The sequence below is a fragment of the Vicia villosa genome, linkage group LG3 (genome assembly GCF_029867415.1).
Source record: "Vicia villosa cultivar HV-30 ecotype Madison, WI linkage group LG3, Vvil1.0, whole genome shotgun sequence".
In the NCBI taxonomy this organism is placed as follows: domain Eukaryota; kingdom Viridiplantae; phylum Streptophyta; class Magnoliopsida; order Fabales; family Fabaceae; genus Vicia; species Vicia villosa.
The window spans coordinates 150,558,391-150,584,311 of NC_081182.1; positions in this window are offsets into that span (position 1 = coordinate 150,558,391).

Sequence of the window (25,921 nt, forward strand, 5' to 3'; positions counted from 1 at the left end):
CAAAAATTGGGGTGCGACAGTCATAGTCCCATGCAAAGCAATATTTGTTCTCCTTCAACAACGTGATGACTTTTGCTTTCAGCGTTGGCGCCAGTTTCGTACTGATGTATGTTACCCTCTTCTGATCTCCATCTCCGAGATTTACTTCTTCGAGTGGATCTTGGGCTAACATTTTAATATTTGCCCCCATTGGGTCTTTCTCGAATCCCAAAGGCTCTTCGTCGTAGATTGCATCCAATCTTTGACTTATCTCTTCTCCTGAGATCTCTTTGGGTTGAACTGGATCTTCGGGGGATTAGGGGTAGGATGTATTCCAGAATCCCTCGTTTCTGCTTCTCTTTGAACCGTACTGATTGTCATGTGTGATAACTCGGCTTCGAGAGTCGTGTTTCTTTTATTCTCGGCTATATAAGCCGAAATCTTTTCGAAAAAGGATGCTTCAGACATGATCAACGTCGTCGTCCCAGCCTGTTGGCCGTATTGTTGGTGAATGCTCCGTTGGTGGGATATCTTCTTAACCATCCATTATCTCTCTATTCCATTGGAATCCATTAGGATGTAAAGACAAATAGTACAAAGCATTTCTGTTTGGAGTATATATGTCTTCAGCAGCATGATAAGGTCCTATGTTCGCTAGATTCCTGTCGAAACTAGTTTTATTGACCTGATTGACTTCAGCCATGTAGTAACTTTGATCTCCTTAGATGTTCTCTACTATGCCATCTTCTCTCCAAATGTTTAGTCTTTGATGCATCGTTGAAGGCACAGCCGCCACTCCATGGATCCACTCTCTTCCAAGCAAAAGATTGTAATTAGCTTTTGCTGGTATCACCATGAACATCGTTGGCCTAGTGACGGAACCCACAGTTAAATTCACTTGAATTACTCCTAAAGTTTTCCCTATCTTGCCTTCATAGTTGGACAGAACCATATTATGTGGTCTTATATCAGTATCGAACATACCAATTCTCTTCAGCATATATTGGGGCATTAGGTTTACTGCTGCTCCCCCATCTACTAACACTTTGTTAATGCCAACATTTTCAATCTTGGATCTTATGTAGAGTGGTTTCAAATGATTCCTTATACCTTCATCAGGCCTTTCGAAGAAAGCGTTCTGCTCTTCGACTGCCCCATTGTTCAGCATATAATAACACACGGGTCTGTGTCTTGCCATCTCTTCCTCATCAGCTTCCTCACAATCTTCAACTTCAGTTTCTTGGTTAAACTCATGAGGGAGTACTGACACAACATTGCAATTGAGGTTTATAGACGAAACTCCGTCTGAGTCGAAGTTATTCGTCAGCCTATCGTCTTCCTTCCAAGGGCTAGAATGCATTTTTTCTTCTTCTTTCTCATTTTCAGAGTCGAACAACTTACGCTCCACTGGAGGTTTACTTGTCCTTGCCCCCTGCATTGGGATCTGATTCCTACTTGATTCTCCAGTCTCCCTTGGTTTGTATTCCCTTTGGGCTTTCTTCATCCTCTGGTGCCTTCTCCATTGGGATCTGGACATAGGATTTTTGCCTTTGTAGTTTTCCAACCTGTACATCTCTCGATTGGAAGTCTGGAATTTCTTCCTATATGCCATTGCAGTTCTTCCTCCTTGGTCCCAACTTCGCCATTTGTTGGTTCTGGTACCAGCTTGCATCCATCTATCCCTGGGTATGTTTGTAGGAACTTTGAATGTGACCCTTCGAGCTCAAGGGTGTGGGCTGTCAGGCCTCCTTGATGGGGTCCGGTTGTCGAACCCATACAAGTTAGGACAAAGTCCCTGAGTCTCCCGACCCATATAAAGATACACCCTTTCGAATGATCCTGCTAGTAGTTCGTCATAGACTACACCACATCTAGGGCACAGTGCAACTTCAGAGTTGTCGTTGTGACACCTGACCAAGAAACCAACCAAGCTTTCTTCAGACCTTGGGTATACTTTCAGCAGCAAGTTTCCTCCTCTCCAAGGTTGCTCCATTCTTTCTCGCAGGGCCCTCTCGAAATTGGCTTGAACCCTTCGATTTGTCATAACTGAACATCTTGGGCACATCAGCCTTTTTCCACCATTTTTCACATGACAATCCCAGAGATAATCCTTCAGACTGTTTCCCCTTGGCGGGATTTCAATGTTTCCTTTCTCCCTTATCAGCCATTTTTCTAGTTCTTCTATTTCAGATAAAGGGCGTCTAACATTGACCATGTTAACACCTGCCGGAGGAACCTCAGAAATTCGTATCTGCTGAAGCTTTACTGTGAGGTCTTCAGTGGCCTCCCTTGTTTTTCCTTTCAGATCTTCAGTCATTTCAGCATCAAAGGATCCTTCAACATCAGTATTGAAGATTGAATTGGCATTTAGGCCTTCGGTAGCCTGCTTTCCACCTGCAATTATCTCCGATTCAGCAGCATCAACTTCAGATACTTCCACCATGTTGACGTCAAGTGGTTCACACAAGTTAGTGTCAGCCACATTCAGAGGGTCTGTGTCAACCTTCATAGGGTTCTTGTTTTTGTCAGCGAATTTCAGACGTCCATCCTTGATAGCATTCTGAATTAGATCCCTGAAAAGAAAACATTGTGAAGTTTTATGGCCTAAAAAACCGTGATATTTGCAAAAACCTCGCTTCTTCCGTTGTTCCAACGGAGGAATTTTTGAGTTGGGAGGTACTACCATTTGGCCATCTTTTACTAATAAGTCAAATATTTTGTCACATTTAGTGACGTCAAATGTATAAGTTTTCTTAGGAAATCTATCGCTTTTGTCATTCTCTACTGGATTCTTTCCATTAGAAGGGGTAAGCAATTTGTAAGAATAAGGTGGCGCTTCTTTTAACTCAGCAAGATTTATTTCGACCTCTTCCATGTCGTATGAATCTTCGAAAGGTTCGCCATCACCGTCGTCTGCTTCGACGTATGCTACTCTCTCCTTCTTATAGCTCTTACTTGCTCTGGCCTTTTCTGCTTTTAACCGTTCGACCTGTCGAACCCTGTCTGCCAACTGGGTCATATCTCTCAGGTATTGAGTATCCAGTTTCTTTCGAATTGAATAATCTAGGCCACCTGCAGCCATTTCAACTAATTCATGTTCTGGGACAGTCGTGAAGCATCTTGATTTCAACAAACGGAACCTGTTTAAGTAATCATCTATAGACTCCGTGAACTTCCTCTTGATGCTGGCCAATTCTTTCAAGCTTATCTTGGTTTGACCCATGTAAAATTGTTCATGGAATAATCTCTCCAAGTGTGCCCATGCATCTATGGAATTTGGGGGCAACGTAGTGAACCACACAAAAGCATTTTTTGTTAGCGAACTAGGGAAGTATTTAATCCTCAAGTCTTCGTTCCCTGCTAGATCCCCTGCTTCCGTCAGATATCTGGCTATGTGCTCCACGGTAGATTCATTGGCGTCCCCTGAAAACTTAGTAAATTTTGGTACTTTGGTACCCCTTGGCAATTCCGTTTGCTTAATATATTCTGCTATTGGGGATGTATAGTTTAGGCATCGAAGCCCAGTATTAAGACCATTGTTAGCCATTATTCTCTCTATCATGGCAGTGAGATTGTTTTCTGTCGCCAGATTGTCTCTCCTGACCCTATGCACCACTTCATCAGGATGTTCGTTTCTTCTTACCACCACTAAATTAGGTTGTGGCTGGGTAACTGCTTGTTGGCCAACGTTAGTCGTTTGACTTCGAGCTTCTAAGTCTATCACTTGGTTTTGTTCGACTCGATTTTGTTCGACTGATGTTGGCCTAGGTGGTGGTACAGGGGGTCTAACTTGTTCTAGAATGGGTTTCCCCTCCTGATAAGTTGATTGGTTGTTCCTTCGTCTATTTTGTGGAACTCCTAGAAAATCTGCCATTCGATTCATTTGAGATGATATTTTTTGGAAGGTTTCCGCATTATCGTGGTTAGTCCTAGAAATGTTTGTTGCTAACGGATTCAAAATGGATCCCAATTCTTTAGCAAGATTTACTAACATATCATGGTTACTTGCATCCATTTCTTGTCGAAATGCTTCTTGACTATTTGTGGTAAAAGGGGGTACTTGGGCAGAGAAAGCCGTATTCTGCCCGCTTCGACCTATCGAACCAACATTAGGCGAAAACGCTGTTGGGTTAGTTGTAGTGTATGTAGGCCCCGCTCCTCCTAATCCTGTCAAGTATGAAGGTGGCATTCCGTATTGGAAATGGGATCTCCACATCTTTGAGGCAGGTGGTGGTCTTGGGGTAAACATCTGATTTGTGGTATTAGTTGCGAAATGCGGTATCTCGCTTGTACTTGTTAATGAAGGGATAGCAGTCGAACTCGAAACTGGGAGCGTTCCTGTCGTCCCTGCAGTATTTTCAGGTATCGCCTGGGAATTACCTATAGGATCAGATTCCGTCGAAACCGGTATAGCCTGGCTTTCTGGAGCAGAAGTCGAAACATGTGAAGAACTTGTCGCTACTGTTCCTGACCCTTGTGGGGGATCTTGATCTCCCCCTGCACTGGCCACATTGACCATTTTCTTGTTGTACCTTCGTTTAGGAATCGGTTGTGCACTGTTGGTTAATTTACCGTTCCTAAGGTTCATACAAGGTCTTGATATTTTCTAGACAAAACAAAGCAATCAATTAATAACAATCTGTTTGACACTGTCCCACTGGGCGTGCCAATTTGTTTACGGTGATTTCCGGTAAACAACCGCTAGTCTTCCAAACTATAATAAATATGATTTGGTTACTCGCAGGATCGACTAGATTGATCCTAGGACATAGTCAAAAAGGTTGTTATTCATGATAGTTCGAATCATGTCTATGGTTGGCTTGTCTCGAAATAAGAAATGCTTAACCAAAGAAATAAAGATTAACAATCACTTTGTTATACACGTAAATACAACATCAACGAAATATGAAATAAAGATAAAATATAAGACAAAACTGTAAAGTGCAAGAATCTTAAAGTGTAAAGACTTAAATGCTTCGAAATTGAATAGAATGAAAATAAAGAGTGCAGGAATGTAAATGACAGGAAGTGAACGAAATGCAATAATATCAAAAGATACTTGAATAACGAAAGATACAAAGGTATTTAAAATGATGTTGGTGTCATACGTACATTTCTCAGCGAAACTCGTTCTCTTAACACTTGATACTTGAGCAATATGTGAGTGATTTGTACAAAATGAACACACGTAATCCTAACATTAAGACCCTTATTTATACTAGTTTCGACCCTAACGGTCCTACACTAATCTAATGCCACGTTACCCGCAGAAAATCCAGGGATGCCATCTGTCTTCGTGCGGTTACATAAACTGCTTCGAAATTCAAATTATCCCGCCTGAATCCTCTTTCGACGCATGGCAAAGTAATCAGAATCAATAATACCACGAAAATACGCTAAGCTTCAGTACTTTGCATATCTTCGTAAAAAACGTCTAAGTCTCCAAAGACAATTCCTTTAGAATTTAGCTTCAGTGCTCACCGTCTCCATTCCAACTTAAACCATCACTTTCGAACATGGCCCTCAGTAGCCATTTTTTATCTCAAAGATGGTCATCAGTAACCACCTTCCTTCGAATTTCAACCTTCGAAAGATATTCTTCCCAAACGAAATCTTCAGCTAACAATTGTCTAATTGCCTTTCCTGTATTTTATAAACATACAGATATTTTGCGAAGGAAAAGATAAATGTCAATCATGTTCATATGCATATGTTCATTCGATATTATCATTGGACGTTTGCGTATTCGAAAGAAAGAAATACTCGAGAGAGTAGAAAATAAAAATGACTTGTATTAAGAAAGAGCCATGAATAGGCAAAATAATAGGAGAACATTTGTGTGTTTTTTTGAAAAGATACAAAATGAAACAAAAGAAAAATAGCTATGTGGGAATAATCCTATTGAGTTTCAACTCTGCTATTGCCATTATATCTTCGAGCATCTCATCCCTTGCTTTTTGGAGAAAGATGATTGAACTGGTTTGTGCCCTTTAAACTTGATGTTGCCAATAAAACTGAGTGATCTGAACGAGACATAGTCGTATGCTTTAATCCATAACTTTTGCCTAGGCCGCCTTTTCAGGTTTTCAGCCTACCAGGATACCCTTTTTGCCCAAGTTGCCCGTTCGGGTTTTCAACTTGTCGGGTGTACATTTTTTATATATATATCCCTAAATTTTTCCCGAACCCTTTTGGTTCGCCGGGATGCCCTTACTTTTTCCTAGGTACGTCGGCCTAGCGGGTCTTGTTTATGCGTAGTATTTTTTGACTATGTCTACATTCACAGGGTGTGGAAAGTCTTCTCCGTCCATAGTAGTGAGTATCATAGCTCCTCCAGAGAATATCTTCTTGATTACGAACGGTCCCTCATATGTGGGAGTCCACTTGCCCCTAGGGTCACCTTGCGGTAGAATGATTCGCTTTATTACTAAGTCACCAGTCTAGTACGCTTGTTGCTTGACTCTTTTGTTGAATGCCTTGATCATACGCTTCTGATATAACTGCCCATGACAAACAGCCGCGAGCCTCTTTTCATCAATCAGGTTTATCTGGTCTAGTCGAGTCTGGATCCATTCATCTTCCTCTAACTTTGCATCCATCGTGATTCTTAAAGACGGAATCTGAACTTCAATTGGTAATACCGCTTCCATGCCATAGACTAGTGAGAACGGGGTTGCCCCAGTTGAAGTACGTGCTGAAGTGCGGTAACCATAGAGAGCAAATGGTAACATCTCGTGCCAATCCTTGTAAGTCACTATCATCTTTTGTACGATTTTCTTTATGTTCTTGTTGGCGGCCTCCACTACGCCATTCATCTTTGGTCTATATGGAGAAGAGTTGTGGTGTTTGATATTGAACTGCATGCAAAGTTCAGCAATCATCTTGTTGTTCAGGTTGGTACCATTGTTTGTGATAATCCTTTCGGGGATGCCATACCGATAGATGAGGTTATGCTTAATGAATCGGGCCACCACATTCTTGGTAACGGAAGCAAATGAAGCAGCTTCTACCTATTTGGTGAAGTAATCAATGGCCACAAGGATGAATCGATGTCCATTGGAAGCAGTAGGTTTGATTTCTCCGATAATATCGATGCCCCACATTGCGAAAGGCCAAGGAGCAGTCAGAACATTCAGTGGAACTGGAGGTACGTGTACTTTGTCAGCATAGATCTGGCACTTGTGACAAGTTCTGGAATGCTGATGGCAGTCAGTTTCCATAGTGGACCAGTAGTAACCCGCTCTCAAGATCTTTTTAGCCATAGTATGTCCACTAGAGTGAGTTCCAAAGATATTGTCATGCATGTCTTCCATAATCTCTTCTGCTTCCTTCTTGTTCATACAACGAAGCAGAGTTGAATCATGATTGCGCTTGTATAGGGTACCATTACTCAGGAAGAATTTGGAAGTAAATCTTCTCAAAAACTTCTTGTCATTGATAGATGCCCCTTCAGGGTATTCCTGAGCTTCGAGATATCTTTTTACTTCATGAAACCATGGCTTTTCTTCAACCTCGTCAGTAACTATCTCGTAAAAGTATTCAGATTCGTCATGTCTTTCAATAATAACTATAGGAGCCTCATTGTCCCATCTGACCTTGAACATTGATGACATAGTGGCTATTGCGTCTGTCAATTGATTCTCCTCTCGGGGAATGTGTTCAAACGTAATTTCTTCAAAGTGAGGAATCAAAGATAACACCAAATCCTTGTAAGGCATGAGATTAGGATGCTTCGTGTCCCATTCTCCTTTGATCTGACTAATTACTAGGGCTTAATCCCCATATACTTCTAAGAACTTGATTCTTAAGTCAATAGCATCTCTGAGACCTAAGATACACGCTTCATACTCAGCCATATTGTTGGTACAATCGAAACATAGTCTTGCTGTAAACGGGGTGTGTCCACCTGCTGGAGAGATAACCATAGCGCCGATACCATTACCAAGTGCATTCGAAGCTCCGTCAAAAACCATGGTCCATCGGGATCCTGGTTCAGGTCCTTCATCCGGACCAGGTTGTTCGTAATCAGTAACAAGCATAACGTCCTCATCTGGGAATTCAAAACTCATAGATTGATAATCGTCTACAGCTTGTTGGTCCAAGTGGTCTGCCAACACACTTCCCTTGATCGCTTTCTGTGTCGTGTACTGAATGTCGTATTTTGTTAGTATCATTTGCCATCTTGCTATTCGTCCGGAAAGAGCGGGTTTCTCGAACACGTACTTGATAGGATCCATTATAGAGATCAATAAAGTGGTATGGTTCAACATATACTGTCTCAGTCGGCGAGCAGCCCATGCCAAAGCACAACAAGTTTTCTCGAGCAGTGAGTATCTTGTTTCACAGTCGGTAAACTTTTCGCTAAGGTAGTATATTGCATGCTCTTTTTGACCAGACTCGTCATGTTGCCCCAATACACACCCCATTGAGTTCACAAATACTGTTAAGTACATAATTAGAGGTCTTCCTTCAACGGGTGGTATCATAATTGGAGGTTCTTGAAGATACTTTTTGATCTTGTCAAAAGCTTCTTGGAATTGGTCATTCCATTTCACTACTTGATCTTTCCTCAGTAACTTGAAGATCGGCTCACAAGTAGCGGTCAGATGGGAAATAAACCTGGCAATGTAATTCAGATGTCCCAAGAATCCTCTAACTCCTTTCTCATTCCGTGGAACCGACATTTCTTGTATGGCTTTTACTTTCGCAGGGTCGACTTCAATACCTTTGCTGCTAACAACGAACCCTAGTAGCTTACCAGACCTTACCCCAAAAGTACATTTGTTTGGATTCAGTCTCAGCTTGTATTTCTTCAACCTATCAAACAATTTCTGTAGGTGGACTAGATGTTCTTCTTCAGTGTTGGACTTTGCAATCATATCATCAACATAGACCTTTATCTCTTTGTGAATCATATCATTGAATAGATCTACCATTACGCACAGATACGTTGCCCCTGCGTTCTTCAACCCAAACGGCATGACTTTGTAACAGAAGGTGCCCCAAGGAGTAGTGAAAGTTATTTTTTCCATATCTCCGGGTGCCATCTTAATCTGGTTATATCCTGAGAAACCATCCATGAAGGAGAATACTTTGCACTGCGCTGTACTATCAACTAGGATATCAATATGTGGTAGTGGGAAATCATCTTTGGGACTTGCTTGATTCAAATATTTGTAGTCTACACACATTCTGACCTTTTCGTCTTTCTTAGGTACCGGGACTATATTAGCGATCCATGACGGATAGCTCACAACCTTCAGGAAACCAGCATTGAGCTGTTTCTCAACCTCTTCTTTGATCTTCTGAGCCATGTCAGGCCTGCTCCTTCGTAATTTCTGCTTAACCGGAGGACTGTTTTCTTTGAAAGGTAGACGGTGAACCACAATATCAGTATCGAGCCCAAGCATATCTTCGTAAGACCAAGCAAATATCTCAACATTGTCTCATAGCATCTGGATCAATCTTTGTTTGACACCATCCTCTAGTTCGGCCCCTATCTTGATTTCTTTCTTTTCTTCGTCAGTACCTATATTCACAACCTCAATTGGCTCTTCGTGCGGCTGTATAGTCTTTTCTTCTTGCTCTAGTAATCTGGAAAGTTCTCTAGGTACTTTACAATCTTCGTCACCTTCATCCTCATCTTGGTAGATCGGATTTTCAAAGTCATATTTAGCAATAGCAGAGTCGTTATCAATCGGATCTAGGGTGGATATGGATCTGCAATGCATTATGTGGGTGTGTGTAAGAACGTATAGTTATAAAAGAGTTAAGAAGAATAAAAGCGAACACACAATTTAAATACGAAACGTCCAATGCTTTATTGAATGAAAATATGCTTATGAAATAACAAGCCCTAACAAATAGACCGTTGTGCCCCGGGCAAGACACACGGCCTTAAAGTTTATTGTTTATTGAAGTACAAAAGATAAAACTGGGAAACATAAAAGCAAAACAAAACTAAAAATGGAAATTACTCCTGACTATAGGAGATAGAGACAATGTCTTCAGTCTTCCAGTTGTCCATCCCTTCGTCAGGTGAAGGAAAGATCCACTTGTCCAGGTTGCAATCATCTTCATCTTCTCCTATGGCATTGACCCCTTTGCTGATGAAACGATACTTCAAACCTTCTGGGCGAGAGTGTTGTTCTCCATTCTGATCTTTAGCCGTGCAGCCTAGACCCCCTTTGTTGGATTTGTAAGGAATATTAGGGAGTTGCCCCCAGATAGTACAACCACCTTTTTTCAACCACAGCCCTAGCGTCTTTCAGAGAAGCCATTGTAGGAGGAATTCTGGTGACTTTAGGAATAGTGTAGGCAGGCTTAGCCTCAGGAGCCACTTGAGGGACCAATTCAAACGCCTATCGGGGAGATTCGAAGGCTTCTCCAGTAAACTCAACATACTTGGTCTCATCTATAAAGCTTACCACGTATTCTTCTTCACCATACACAGTGACGATCTTGCCTTTCGCCGGGTATTTCAGTTTTTGATGCAGAGTCGAAGTCACAGCATTTGCCCCATGTATCCAAGGGCGCCCAAGCAGACAGGAATACGCGGGATGGATGTCCATCACATAGAACACAATGTTGAAAGTCTGAGAACCTACTCTGATTGGGAGCTCCACTTCACCATATACCATACTCATTGAACCGTCGGAGGCTTTCACTATCACATCACTGGATTTTAGCACGATTCCTTCAGGGTTGAGTTTGTCCAATACCATCTTGGGTATTACATTCAGAGATGAACCATTGTCAACTAATACATGGGCCAGGGTGGTGCCCCATGTAATACGGTGAACTGACTTTTAAAGAAAATGTTGCGGATAGCAAGAGTCGCCACCGACTTTTATTTTATCCAAATTAATAGAAAGGCTAAAAGAACAGAAAAAACCTTTTAAAAGAAATTTTGAGTTCGGGGGGTAGGTTATACAAAGGGAAGGTGTAAGGCACCCTTTACATCCATGGTTTTCCATGGGCTCTTAATTGCTTATCTCACTTTGAAATGTTTGAAAATGTTTAGAAATGAAATAATACTTTAGCTTGTAAATAAGCGTAGCTTTTTGAAGGTTTTTTGCGAAAAGGGTAGAAAAGGATTTAAACCAGAGCAAGCAATTAGGAGGTAATTACCTTAACATTATAAAAATTCTTTTAGCCTTTCAGGGCTATCCATACCATAAGAAGGGCAAGAAGTCCTTTTATTTGGAGGTTTAAAGGGTCGTCGAGAGTTCATTCGCCATAAGACTGTCCTTTGCCATAGAGAGGGCAGGTAGTCTAAGGGAAGGAAAAGAATAGTCATCATTAAGCAACCAAGAGGACACCTCAGCAATAATCGAAAGGGACTATCACATCATCGTAGGCAACTTCGAGGGACGAGATCATATAACCGAACCGAAGGCAGCATCATTGGGACTTATGATCTTTTTGTGATGTGAATGAACTGAGGGCAACATTTGCTGGGCGTCCCTGTATCCGAGGGACTTGACTATTCTACACTGAAAAGGTAACAAGGCAACAAGCAACAAGCAACAGGCAACAGAAGGGGCTACCATAAAAGGTGTGTGGGTGCACAATCACGTGATTCAATTCAGATAATATTATCTTATAAATTAGTTATTCTAAATTCAGTTTGAGGTTGCACTCCCTAAAATTACTAACCACGCAGTTATAATGACAGTTTAAGTGCCTTCAAGGCCAAACAATACAACCAGGAGCAGTTACAAAATAAGCCATGGGGAAGGGGAAAAAAGCAACAAAATAAACCCTAACAGAGCAAAAGGTTTAACACAAGTAATAATTTTTAAAAAAAGAAATTAAAAAGGAATGAGGTTTAGGGTTACCGAAGGTTCGAGCTTTAACCGGTTGGTTAACCCTAAAAATCAATAAAGGCAAAAGATAGGGGTGAGTGTAGGAGGAGTTCATTGACTATTTGGGACAAACCCTAATTTAAGGCAAAAGACAAAATAAAAAGTAAAATAATATTAAATTAAATAAGGATTTAGAAAACTTAGCTTTTCGATTGGCATGGCACGTAGTCGGAGGATCTTGAGATAACCCAGAAAAGTTGCACAAAGAAAAGGAAATTTTTTAGTGTATGAGTGGTCTAATGACAAACCTCACAAACCCTGATTTAGGGCACAAGTTAACCATGGTTAATAAAATAAATAAAAACTGAATTAATTAATTATTGGTTTTCAACCTAATTAATTAAATCAGCAAAAATAAAATTTCGATTAAATTACCTAACCCTAATATGTACTTTATTTAATTAATAAAAATATGGATAATTAATTAAACAATTAAATTAATTTAAACATTTAATCATTTAAATCAAAATCAAAATAAATACTAATAATTAAAATAAATATTTTTATTTTTTAATGTTTTTATAAAAAAAAAGTTTTTAGAACAAATTTTATTAAAAAGGAATATTTAAAAAAAGTTTTTAAAAAAAGATATAAACAAATAAATAAAAAGACTAAGTTGTATAATCAAAAGTAAAAAAAATTAAAAAACAAACTCAGCTTGGATTCAGTGTGGTGCACCCGGGGAGGTCCATGGTGCGCCTGCACGTCCAGGAGCGTGGGATCTGATGGGAGACTCATCTGATGGCTGATGCGCTGAGAGAGTACTACACTGGCATGCATCTTAGAGCACCAGATCTGTTTGTTTTGAAAACCAAACGCGCGCGCGAACTAGGCAATGGGAGGCTGACACGCAGTTGTCTTCTACCTCTGGCCGTCGTTTTAGGTCCTGCAACGACCTATAACTACAGACGCGTCCATAGCTACAACCCTGCATTTATGAATACGTGCAAACGCAAACAAAAACTTTCCGCGAGGATGCCATTGAGTTCGTATGGACCTCACACATTCAGTTATGGCCTTAATTTGACCAACAAATACCTGTAGCAGAAAACCCTAAAAGGAAACCCTAGTTTCTAACAATGGCAGAACTCGGTATATGCACGCGTTTAACAAATTACGCAACCAGAATTGTTCCACACATCATAATAAATAATATAATGCAATCAAAACATGTTTATATGCCATGAATTCGAGCAATCGAAAAGATTTAAGTTTGCATAAACCGTGGCTTAATGGAGGTTATTCTGGGGGTGATGCACGTGCGTGATGATCCAAATAGCTTCAGGGAGACTTGAGGAAGGTGTTTGAATCCTTCAAGAGCTTTGAATCAACCTGCAACCTGGAAAGTGAACTTGAGATTTTTCTTAGATTTTTGATGCTCGGACTAGGGTTCTTTTTGCAGAGAATTTCGTGAATCTTGCATCTGGCTTTGTTCTGTACTTATAGTGGAAGGATTAGGGTGACAGAAATTTGATCAAATCTCCTAGAATCCAATCTTTGCAATCTTAGAAAATTTGATTGAAAATTTGTTTCTAATCTTTCTATTTTTGGCCTTGATTGATTCAATTTATTCCAATCATCATTTGGCTGATTGGGGGAATATATTTGATTGATTTCTTGACTTAAGATCAAAGCAAATAAGATTTCTTATTAATTTTACTATTTTATATAATTAATTTATGATTTAAAATGATTAAAAACCATAAAATAATTAATAAAACAATAAAAATAAAAAAGCTCTTGTTTTGGGGCGTGCATGGGCTTAGAATAATGATAGGATAAAAAGAATGCAAGCCCATTTGGAAATATCTGGAGTTTTGGGCTTTTTCTCTTCATGCATGCCCTTGAAAGTAGGTGAACTTGTGCACCTTGCCATTTCCTCATATCTCAACACTTTTTCAAGTTATTAAACTTTTTAGAAACCTTGAGGAGTCCTCTAACCAATGTCTTTGGTCCCATGTCAAAATAATTTTTCATGCTCCTTGTATGCTCTTTTGAAAAAGATGACGTTTGGTTGACTTTCAAAAGGACCTATAATGTTTTGAGTTATATCTCTCAAATGAGGCATTTTTGGACTTGGCTTGTGAGAGACAAAATTGTAGGGAATTCCATTTCCTTCCTAATGAGCTTTTAATGGGGAATTTATGATATTCCATGTAGGAGTTATGGCTGGTCAAAGTTCAGTTGACTTTCTCCTATGAAAACCCTAATTTAGAAACTTTTGGTTTTGTTGATTTCTGATCTTTTCTTGATGAACCATGATCAATCCCTGATCAAATGGTGAATGATACTTCAAAATTAGGTTATTGACAAAAAGTCAGGAATTTTGATTGTACTTTGACCATAGTTGACTTTTAGGTCAAACTAGTCGACTGTTGACTTTCTGAGCAATTGACTGGTCAATCCTTGGATTTGAGGCCTGAATTTTGTCATGGAGATAGTGTGAAACATCATAAGCCATATGAAATGCATTGGAGCCTTTGATTCATTGATTTTATTCAGAGAAATCAAAACCCTAATTCCTTGAGCCATTGTTTAGGAGGGAATGTTTTTTAGTCTTGAACTTTGGTATGAGCTTGAAAGAGAAATGAGATGGGAAAATTTTAGGGTATGACAGCTGCCCCGGTTCAATTTTCTTAAACCTGAAGATGTAGAGTGGTTTGTATGCCAGTCAGTATCTGAAGGTGGAAGAGGATTGAACACTAGAATACCCAAAAATTTGTACCATCGGGGACGGGCTTAGAGATGCCATCCGGATATTTGGGATTTGATTGTGATGGGCTTAAAGATGCCATCCAGCTTTAATAGACTTGGTGGTTAGAATACGTCGTACGTTAGACTGTATCTGGAGGATATGCTTAGGATGAGTCGTACGTTAGACTGAATCCGCTGTAAGTGTCAAAGTAAGTCGTACGTTAGACTATACTCTTTAAGACGAGTCGTACGCTAGACTGGGCCAAGTTTGCATCGGTAGATGTCTGGAAAACCGTGCGTTAGGCTAAAAGATAGGTTGTATGTTAGACCAAATCCAATTTGCATTTGATAAATGTCTGGAAAGCCGTGCGTTAGGCTGAAGGATGGGTCGTGCGTTAGACCAGGTTCGCTATGCTGATATTTGTCAGGATACACCGTGCGTCAGGCTGTATGCCGGGATGAGTCGTGCGTCAGACTAACTCCTTTGTATTTGGGAAATAACAGAATGAGCCATACTTTAGGCTGGGCTTGGACGAGTCGTACGTTAGACTGGGGATCCACTATCTCGAGTAGTATTAGTGCGAGCCATACGTTAGGCTGCCAAAGATGGGTCATATGTTAGGCCGAATTCGATAATTTACCAGAATGAACCGTACGTTAGGCTCTGCTTTGAGATTCGAATCTTTGATTGTCCTTGTAATGTACCTGTAAGATAATGTCAGTTTTATGCAATGTCATTGTGCATGTATTATATGACGAGTCTCTCAAAATAAATGAGAAACCCATATGCCTATTATGAAGTAATGTATGCAATGTATGAATATGTATGTGATGTATATGATGTATGACTGATGCTGTTTAGAGTGTGTTGAGAAAATAAATCTCTGTATTGCTTGTGATTTTGATGCCTGATCTTGTTTTGAAGATATAAGCTGGGGATTTATGATTCCTGCTTGGGGATAGCCATTTGAATGATTAATCCGAATGTACCCTGACTGGGGATTAGAGATATGAATAAATTCTGTTGGAGAGAACAGGAGTATCGCTGAAATGGCAGTGTCGGAGATGTAAAACTTCGTTGGGGAACTGAATCTTTGTTAGGAAGGGAGCTTTTTAATGATTACTCTGTGGGGATCCTTCCAGACTATTGACTTTGAGGGGGAAACTCTGGGTTACTTGGACATTGTCTTATTGCCTTTCCTGTCTTTTATAAACATACAGATATTTTTGCAAAAGAAAAGATAAATGATAATCATGTTCATATGCATATGTTCATTCAAAATTATCATTGGACGTTTGCGTATTCGAGAAAGAAAGGAAAAAAATCAGGAAAATAGAAAGGAAAATGACTTGTATTAAGAAAAAGCCGTGAACTGGCAAAGTAATAGGAGAACATTTGTGTGTTTTTGTTGAAAAGATACAAAAGTAAAACAGAAGAAAATAGCTATGTGGAAAAATCCTATCGAGTTTCAATTCTGCTATTGCTATTATATCTTCGAGCATCTCATCCCTCACTTGTTGGAGAAAGACGATTGAATCGGTCGGTGCCCTTTGAACTTGATACTGAATGATGGATGATCTGAACGAGGCATAGTCGTACGCTTTAATCCTTAACTTTTGCCTAGGCCGCCTTTTCAGGTTTTCAGCCTACCAAGATACCCTTTTTTGCCCAAGTCGCCCTTTCGGGTTTTCAACTTGCCTGGTGTACATTTATTTTATATATATATCCCTAATTTTTGCCCGAACCCTTTTGGTTTGTCGGGATGCCCTTATTTTTGCCTAGGTACGTCGATCTAGCGGGTCTTATTTATGCGTAGTATTTTTTGACTATATCTGCGTTCACAGGGTGTGGAAAGTCTTCACCATCCATAGTAGTGAGTATCATTGCTCCTCCGGAGAATATCTTCTTGATTACGAATGGTCCTTCGTATGTGGGAGTCCACTTGCCCCTAGGATCACCTTGTGGTAGAATAATTCGCTTTATAACCAAGTCACCAGTCTGGTATGCTTGTTGCTTTACTCTTTTGTTGAATGCCTTGATCATACGCTTCTGATATAACTGCCCATGACAAACAGCCGCAAGCCTCTTCTCATCAATCAGGTTTATCTGATCTAGTCGAGTCTGGATCCATTCATCTTCATCTAACTCGGCATCCTTCATGATTCTTAAGGATGGAATCTGAACTTCAATCGGTAACACAGCTTCCATGCCATAATATAGTGAGAACGGGGTTGCCCCAGTTGAAGTACGTACTGAGGTGCAGTAACCATGAAGAGCAAATGGTAGCATCTCATGCCAATCTTTGTAAGTAACCATCATCTTCTGTACAAACTTCTTTATGTTCTTGTTGGCGGCCTCCACTGCGCCATTCATCTTCGGTCTATAAGGAGAGGAGTTGTGATGCTTAATCTTGAACTGCGTGCAAAGCTCTGTAATCATTTTGTTGTTCAAGTTGGTACCATTGTCCGTGATAATCCTTTCGGGGATTCCATACCGACAGATGAGGTTATGCTTAATGAATCGGGCCACCACATTCTTGGTAATAGAGGCGAATGATGCAGCTTCTACCCATTTGGTGAAGTAATCAATGGCCAATGAAACGATGTCCATTGGAAGCAGTGGGTTTGATTTCCCCGATCATATCAATGCCCCACATTGCAAAAGGCCAAGGAGCAATTAGAACATTCAAAGGAACTAGAGGTACGTGTACTTTGTCAGCGTATATCTGGCATTTGTGGCAAGTTCTAGAATGTTGATGGCAGTCAGTTTCCATAGTGGACCAGTAGTAACCCGCTCTCAGAATCTTTTTAGCCATAGTATGTCCACTAGAATGAGTTCCAAAGATACCGTCATGCATATCTTCCATAATCTCTTCTGCTTCCTTCTTGTTCACACAACGAAGCAGAGTTGAATCATGATTGCGCTTGTATAGGGTACCATTACTCAGGAAGAATTTGGAAGCAAATCTTCTCAAGAACTTCTTGTCGTTGATAGATGCCCCTTCAGGGTATTCCTGAGTTTCGAGATATCTTTTTACTTCAAGAAACCATGGCTTTTCTTCAACCTTGTCATTTGCTATCTCGTAACACTATGTCGGTTCGTCATGTCTTTCAATAATAACTATAGGAGTTTCGTTGTCCCATCTGACCTTGAAAATTGATGACATAGTAGCTAATGCGTCTGCTAATTGATTCTCCTCTCAGGGAATGTGTTCAAAAGTAATCTCTTCGAAGTGAGGAATCAAAGATAACACCAGATCTCTGTAAGGCATGAGATTAGGATGCTTCGTGTCCCATTCTCCTTTGATCTGACTAATTACCAGGGCTTAATCCCCATACACTTCCAAGAACTTTATTCTTAAGTCAATAGCAGCTCTGAGACCCAAGATACACGCTTCATACTCAGCCATATTGTTGGTACAATTGAAACACAGTCTTGCTGTAAATGGAGTGTGTCCACCTGCTGGAGAAATAATCACAACGCCAATACCATTACCAAGTGCGTTCAAAGCTCCGTCAAAAATCATGGTCCATCGGGATCCTGGTTCAGGTCCTTCATCCGGACCAGGTTGTTCGTAATCAGTAACAAGCATAACATCCTCATCCGGGAATTCAAAACTCATAGACTGATAATCGTCCACAGCTTGTTGGGCCAAGTAATCTGTCAACACACTTCCTTTGATTGCTTTTTGTGTTGTATACTGGATGTCATACTCTGTTAATATCATCTTCCATCTTGCTATTCGACCGGAGAGAGCGGGCTTCTCAAATACATACTTGATAGGATCCATTCTAGAAATCAATAAAATGGTATGGTTCAACATATACTGTCTCAGTCGGCGAGCAGCCCATGCCAAAACACAACAAGTTTTCTCGAGCAGTGAGTATCTTGTTTCACAGTCGGTAAACTTTTTGCTAAGGTAGTATATTGCATGCTCTTTTCGACTAGACTCGTCATGTTGCCCCAGTACACACCCCATTGAGTTCTCTAATACTATTAAATACATAATTAGAGGCCTTCCTTCAACAGGTGGTATCATAATCGGAGGTTCTTGAAGATACTTCTTGATCTTGTCAAAAGCTTCTTGGCATTGGTCATTCCATTTCACTGCTTGATCTTTCCTCAGTAACTTGAAGATCGGCTCACAAGTAGCGGTCAGATGGGAAATGAACCTGGCAATGTAGTTCAAACGTCCCAAGAATCCTCTAACTTCTTTCTCATTTCGTGGAACCGACATTTCTTGTATGGCTTTTACTTTTGCAGGGTCGACTTCAATACCTTTACTGCTGATAACGAACCCTAGTAACTTACCAGACCTAACCCCAAAAGTACACTTGTTTGGATTTAGTCTCAACTTGTATTTCTTCAACCTATCAAACAACTTCTGCAGGTGGACCAGATGTTCTTCTTCAGTGTTGGACTTTGCAATCATATCATCAACATAAACCTCTATCTCTTTATGATTCATATCATGGAACAGAGCTACCATTGCACGCTGATACGTTGCCCCTGTGTTCTTCAACCCGAATGGCATGACCTTGTAACAGAAGGTGCCCCAAGGAGTAGTAAAAGTTGTCTTTTCCATATCTTCGGGTGCCATCTTGATCTGATTATAACCTGAGAATTCATCCATGAAGGAGAACACTTTGCATTGCGCAGTACTGTCAACTATAATATCAATATGTGGTAGGGGAAAATTATCTTTAGGACTTGCTCGATTCAAATCTCTATAGTCTACACAAATTCTGACCTTTCCGTCTTTCTTAGGTACCGGTACTATATTGGCGATCCATGGTGGATCACTCACAACTTTTAGGAAACTGGCATTGAACTGTTTCTCAACCTCTTCCTTGATCTTCTGAGCCATGTCAGGTCTACTTCTTCATAACTTCTGTTTAACCGGAGGACTATTTTCTTTGATAGGTAGACGGTGAACCACAATATCAGTATCGAGCCCAGGCATATCTTCGTAGGACCAGGCAAATATCTCAACATTGTCTCGTAACATTTGAATTAATATCTGTTTGACAACATCCTCTAGTTCAGCCCCTATCTTGATTTCTTTCTTTTCTTCGTTAGTACCTATGTTCACAATCTCGATTGGCTCTTCATGCGGCTGTATAGTCTTTTCTTCTTGCTCTAACAATCAGGCAAGTTCTCTAGGCACTTCACAATCTTCCTCACCTTCATCCTCAGCTTGGTAGATCGGATTTTCAAAGTCATATTTAGCAATAGCAGAGTCGTTGTCGATAAGATCAAGAGTGGATACGGATCTGCAGTGCATTATGTGGGTGTGTGTAAGAACACATAGCTATGGAACAGTAAAGAAAATAAAAGCGAACACACAATTTTGAATACGAAGCGTCCAATGCTTTTATTGAATGAAAATATGCTTATGAAATGACAAGCCCTAACAAATGGACCGTTGTGCCCCGGGAAAGACACACGGCTTTAAAGTTTATTGTTTATTGAAGTACAGAAAATACAACTGGGAAACATAAAAGCAAAACAAAACTAGAAATGGAAATTACTCCTAACTATAGGAGATAAAAACACTGTCTTCAGTCTTCCAGTTGTCCAGCCCTTTGTTAGGTGTAGGAAAGATCCACTTGTCCAGGTCGCAATCATTTTCTTCTTCTCCTATGGAATTGACCCCTTTGCTGATGAAATGATACTTCAAACCTTCTGGGCGAGAGTGTTGTTCTCCATTCTAATCTTTAGCAGTGCAGCCTAAACCCCATTTGTTGGACTTCTAAGGAATATTAGGGAGTTGCCCTCAGATAGTACAACCACCTTCTTCTACCACAGCCTTAGCATCTTTCAGAGAAGCCATTGTAGGAGGAATTCTGGTGACTTCAGGAGCAGTGTAGGCAGGTTTATCCTCAGGAGCCACTTGAGGGACCAATTCAAACGCCTGTCGGGGAGATTCGAAGGCTTCTCCAGTAAACTCAACATACTTGGTCTCATCTATAAAGCTTACCACATATTCTTCTTCACCATACACTGTAACAATCTTGCCTTTCGCTGGGTATTTCAGTTTTTGATGCAGAGTCGAAGTCACAACATTTTCCCCATGTATCCAAGGGCGCCCAAGCAGACAGGAATAATCGGGATGGATGTCCATTACATAGAACACAATGTTCAAAGTCTGGGAACCTACCCTGATTGGGAGCTCCACTTCACCATATACCGTACTCATTGAACCTTCGAAAGCTTTCACTATCACATCACTGGATTTCAGCACGATTCCCTCAGGGTTGAGTTTGTCCAATACCATCTTAGGTAGCATATTCAGAGATGAACAATTGTCAACTAATACATGTGCAGCGCCTTGTTATGATTCTTTCCACTGGGACTCAGATCAGCATCAGAAAACCCAAGGTAATTGTCTGTAGTCAGATTTGCAATACAATTCTCGAGTTGGGTGACAGAAATCTCTTGTGGCACATGGGCAGCCTCTAGAAACTTCATCATGGCTTTGGCATGAGTCTTAGAGCAACTTAGAAGTGACAGCATGGAGATCTTGGAAGGAGTATGCCCCATCTATTCAACAATGTCATAATCACTCTTGCGGATGATCTTTAAGAACTCATTGGCTTCTTCAAGAGATGGATTTTCAGTAACAGTCTCAACTGGGGTCTGGACGGGTTCATGCAACGGCCCTTTACCTCGGGTATCAGCATTTTGATTGGGAATAGGAGTACCAGCAGGTGCAACAGTGTTTGGAGATATTTCTGGAGAAAACACTCTTCCACTTCTTGTCACTTTACTAGTTCCGACGATGTTACCCACATCAGGATTAGCATCTTAAACAACCTTGTCGACTACAAGCTCTTGTTTAACTCCCTGAATATAGAACTCGGCACCATAGTTCCAAGGGATAGCCTTGTCTGAAGAATATGGAATTGGACCAGGCTTAGTGATGATCACAGGAGCCATACGGGGTTCAGCAGAAATCTTGAATGGAGCCTTAGTTGGGATCTTCAGTGGAACTTTGGAAATTACCGATACGTCTTCAATCTTCAAGCCACGGGAGAAACCTTCGCACAAATTCTCTATAGAAGGAATATTTTCAAACTTGATAGTGCAACGATCCATCCAGCCTTGAATTCCTCTTTTCAGGTTCTCACAACTATTGGGTTGGGATGCACAATAATAACAACCTGGGTCGCATCCCAGAAATAAACCGGCTTGCAGCAACTTTCTCTTGATATCTGGGAGAGGAGTTGACAGATCTCTCACATTATAGACATGGACTGTGTCCATGATAGCATTAACGATTTTGTCATGTTTTGGCATAGGGGCAGTGATGACATTAGGAGTATCTGGAGCGTCGAACTCGATTTCACCAGCTTCTATCATGTCTTGAATCTTATTTTTCAGTGCCCAGCAGTTATTAGCATGGTGTCCAGGACTATTGGAGTGGTACACACATTTTGCATTATGATCATAGTTTGGAGATGTAGGAGTGACATTCTTCGGAGGATCTCTTATAGTGATCAAGTTGGCCTTTAACAAATGTTGCAGAGCTTGAGATAAAGGCATGTTGATCTTAGTGAATTGCCTTCTAGGTGCATCTGACCTACGCTGATACCCTTATCTGGGGGTCTGTTGAGGTGTTGGTGCAGAGATTAGGACAGCCCCAACAGATTGATTCTGATCATTCTTATTACGACCCTTCTGACTGTGCACTGCATTAGATTCATTCTTTCCATGATATGGCTTCTTTGTAGTACTGGAGGTAGCACCTACCTGAATCTTCCCACTTCGAATACCACTCTCAACACGCTCTCCAGTCAATATGAGCTCCATAAAACCAGAGGATGAACTACCCAGTAGGTGACTATAGAACGGGCCGGTCAGCGTACCCATGAACATGTCAACCAACTCCCTATCAGTCAAAGAAGGTTGAACTCTTCCAGCTAGATCTCTCCACTTTTGAGCATACTCCTTGAAACTCTCTTTCGGACCCATAGCCATGCTTTACAATTGAGTACGAGTAGGTGCGAGATCAGTATTGTATTGGTATTGTTTATAGAAAGCAACAACCAGGTCTTCCCATGTATGAATGTTCGCGCTATCCAGTTGATAGTACCATTCGAGTTGGGTTCCAGATAAGCTCTCTTGAAAAAAGTGGATCCATAGCATTTTGTCAACAGTGTGAGGATGAATCTTCCTCACATAGGATTTCAGATGCATCTTGGGACAAGAGGCTCTGTCATACTTAGCGAAGGTCGGGGTCTTGAACTTCGGAGGGATAACGACTCCAGAGATGAGCCCTAATTCCTCAAAATCCAGCTCAGGTACCTTCTGGATTTCCATAGCCTTCATACGTTCTTCCAATTGCTTGTACCTCTCTTCAGGATATTCCTCCTCATAGTAATAGTCTCCTTCTTCATCATCTTGCTTAGCAGAAGCGACGTTACTCTTTGCATCAGTCTTGATGCTAGCATCATCATCTTCTTCTTCATCGTCATTGAGAGTTTCAGCTTCTTTGACCTTTTTGAGAGGGCCCTTGAATCTTCTTCCCATGTTGAGAATACTTACCGGCTTCCTGGTCTTTTTCTCCTTCTTAGTCAGAAGGGATTTCAGCTCATCTTGTTCCTTGGACAAGTTCAGGATCAAAGCTTGGAACTCGGCATTTTGAGCCTGGAGATTCTTGACAGATTGTTCGAGATCCATTTCCTTACTGAAATAAACAGCGGAAAGATGAGATATCTGCTTACGAAAATCTGTGATGCTATATTATGAATGATATGTTTATGCGTGCAATGTTTTCAAGGAGTTAAAGTATTTTTAACACATTTAAAAAAAAATAGAAGAAAAACAAATTAGTAACTTAATTGAAAATCAGTATATTATGAGTTTTATAGTTACATCAAAAGTACTGAAAATAACAATAAACAAAATAAAAGTAAATAGAAATCAATCTTCAAGTCGGCGCTTCCTCTTCAAACTCCTGATCTCTTCCTTATGAGCTTTGATCATTTCGTTCCTTTCTTGAACAAGTCTATCAATCTCTTGTTCCCATGAATGTATTTGATCTGGAGAGATAAAATCTTCGATCTTCCATTTACGGGAGAAATAATCAAGCATACTGTCTCGCTCTTTAGCATCAGCCACTAACACTGCTTTTTCAGCCTCAACCTCACGTAAGCGCTTTTCAAGATCAGCTTTTTCTTGCCTCAAGCAAGCAACAGTGGCATCAAGGCCTTCATCAGGAGCGGGTACATAAGGCTCCACTTCCACAGGAATGACTGGAAGAGTAATCCTTGGAACTATAGGTGTGTCAGACGGATATGGTATTCCAAACTCAACGACTCGGTCATAGATCCATCTAAAATAGAGGTCCGAAGGAATATAGTTTCTTAATCCCAAATCTCTTATACCTACTTTTTTTACCTCGTACCAAGCTTTAATGAAACGACCCTTTTTTCCGGTTGTATCAGAATCGTAGTCGAAATTTTCCGCACTAAGATATATGGAGCGTGGCCTATCTTTCAAAGCAAAACCAAACTGATGTCGAGCAAGGATAAGGTTGTAAGTGATTCCCCCTCGGGTACCAAGAAGAGGCACATTAGGGAATTCTCCGCAACGATCAAATAACTGAATCCCCTCGAACTCTTTTTGATGCCAAACAATGTCATCATAAGAAAGCTTCATAATTCTCTGAATCCAAGTCAAACCTTCTTCATTCCTTATCACTGATCGGGGTAAGTGAGAAATAAACCTCTTATGTAGAAGAGGAACGAATTCGAGAACACAACCTTGTCTTTTTGACACTCGAGCGTGGATAGAATGCAATAAATCACCAAGTAGAGTTGGAACATGATTCTTGCTGAGGAAGATCTTAATAGCGGCCCTATCAACATTTTTGTCGCAACGGTGAAACAAAACTTATCCATATATCAGCAAAGTTAGAACACTCTCCAAAGCATCCATGCTTAAAGCTTTAGCAAAAATCTTGGCCTTCTCGTATAAGAAATCAACAGGTATCCCAGAATAGTCTCTTCTATTAACCCAGACCTTATTAATTTCTGCCCTTGGTAAGTGTAAAGCAGCAGCAATGTCTTCCAACTTAGGACCTCCTTCCTCACCTGTGTAAGGAATTTGATCAGGTATGGGAATGTCCATTATGTGAGAAAATTCTTCCAATGTTGGTACCAGTTGGAAATCTCTATAAGTAAAACAACGGAGGAGAGGATCATAAAATTGCATCATAGAATTGAGGAGAGCTTCATCCACTTTGGTTCGTACCAAACTTATCAGTTTGTTGAGAGACTCGGTGAGGACGAGGGAACCAGAAATATCATCGCATAGAATCTTTAATGCAGTAGGTACTTTCTTGAAATTGAGAAAGAAAGGTTTACGGACTAGGATTTCCATATTCAGGCGACCTACAAAACAAAGTATGGTTAAAAACCTTTTACCTCCTTGAAATGGGTTAGTCATGTCATAAATGCATGTATGCATGATGCATCATAGAAAAATAAATCCACACAAATCACACAATTTTTGGCTTAAGGCTTGCATGGAGTATGATCAGGTGCCTTTCCCAAAGGTACTTCTATGGATAAGATTGAATTTAGTAACAGGGTTTTACCACTTACTCAGAATTGTCAGCCCTTCTAAAGCACCCTCGGACATGATACATTCGCACCATGCAATGATACTTTAAGAGGGAACCTATCTGAATTGTAGTATCGGGTAGCGACTAGGCTCTCAACATTTGTCAGGAGTAGTCCCCCCACTACGTTCCTAAAGGCCAAGATGGGTTAAAGGTAACTAAAGGTCCTTGAGCTCCGGTGCACCCACAGGCACATACATAGACCTCCCTCATTTGAGAAAGGTGTGCATATAGCTATGGAATCCTAACTCAAGCGTGAGCTTCATATTGACTCATCTCCTACATATGTGAAAGAGGCCGCCATGACTATGCCACTCCTATCTTAAGTGTACTTGAATCCGGGTATAGGATTCGTCCTTCATTTATTTCCCAAAACAGCCCTGAAAAATAAAGCACGCAAAGAAAACAATAGAAAACATTTAAGTGATCCTAAACTTTTAAGCTAACCCCTCTTTTATTCGAAATCCCCAACAGAGTCTCCAGTTCTGTAATACGGTGAACTGACTTTATAGAAAATGTCGCGGTAAGCAAGAGTCTCCACCGACTTTTATTTTATCCAATTTAATAGAAAGGCTAAAAGAACAGAAAAAAACCTTTAAAAGAAATTTTGAGTTCGGGGGGTAATTTATACAAAGGGAAGGTGTAAGGCACCCTTTGCATCCATGGTTTTCCATGGGCTCTTAATTGCTTAACTCACTTTGAAATGTTTGAAAATGTTTGCAGTGAATAAAGAAAAAGATTTGAAATAAGGAC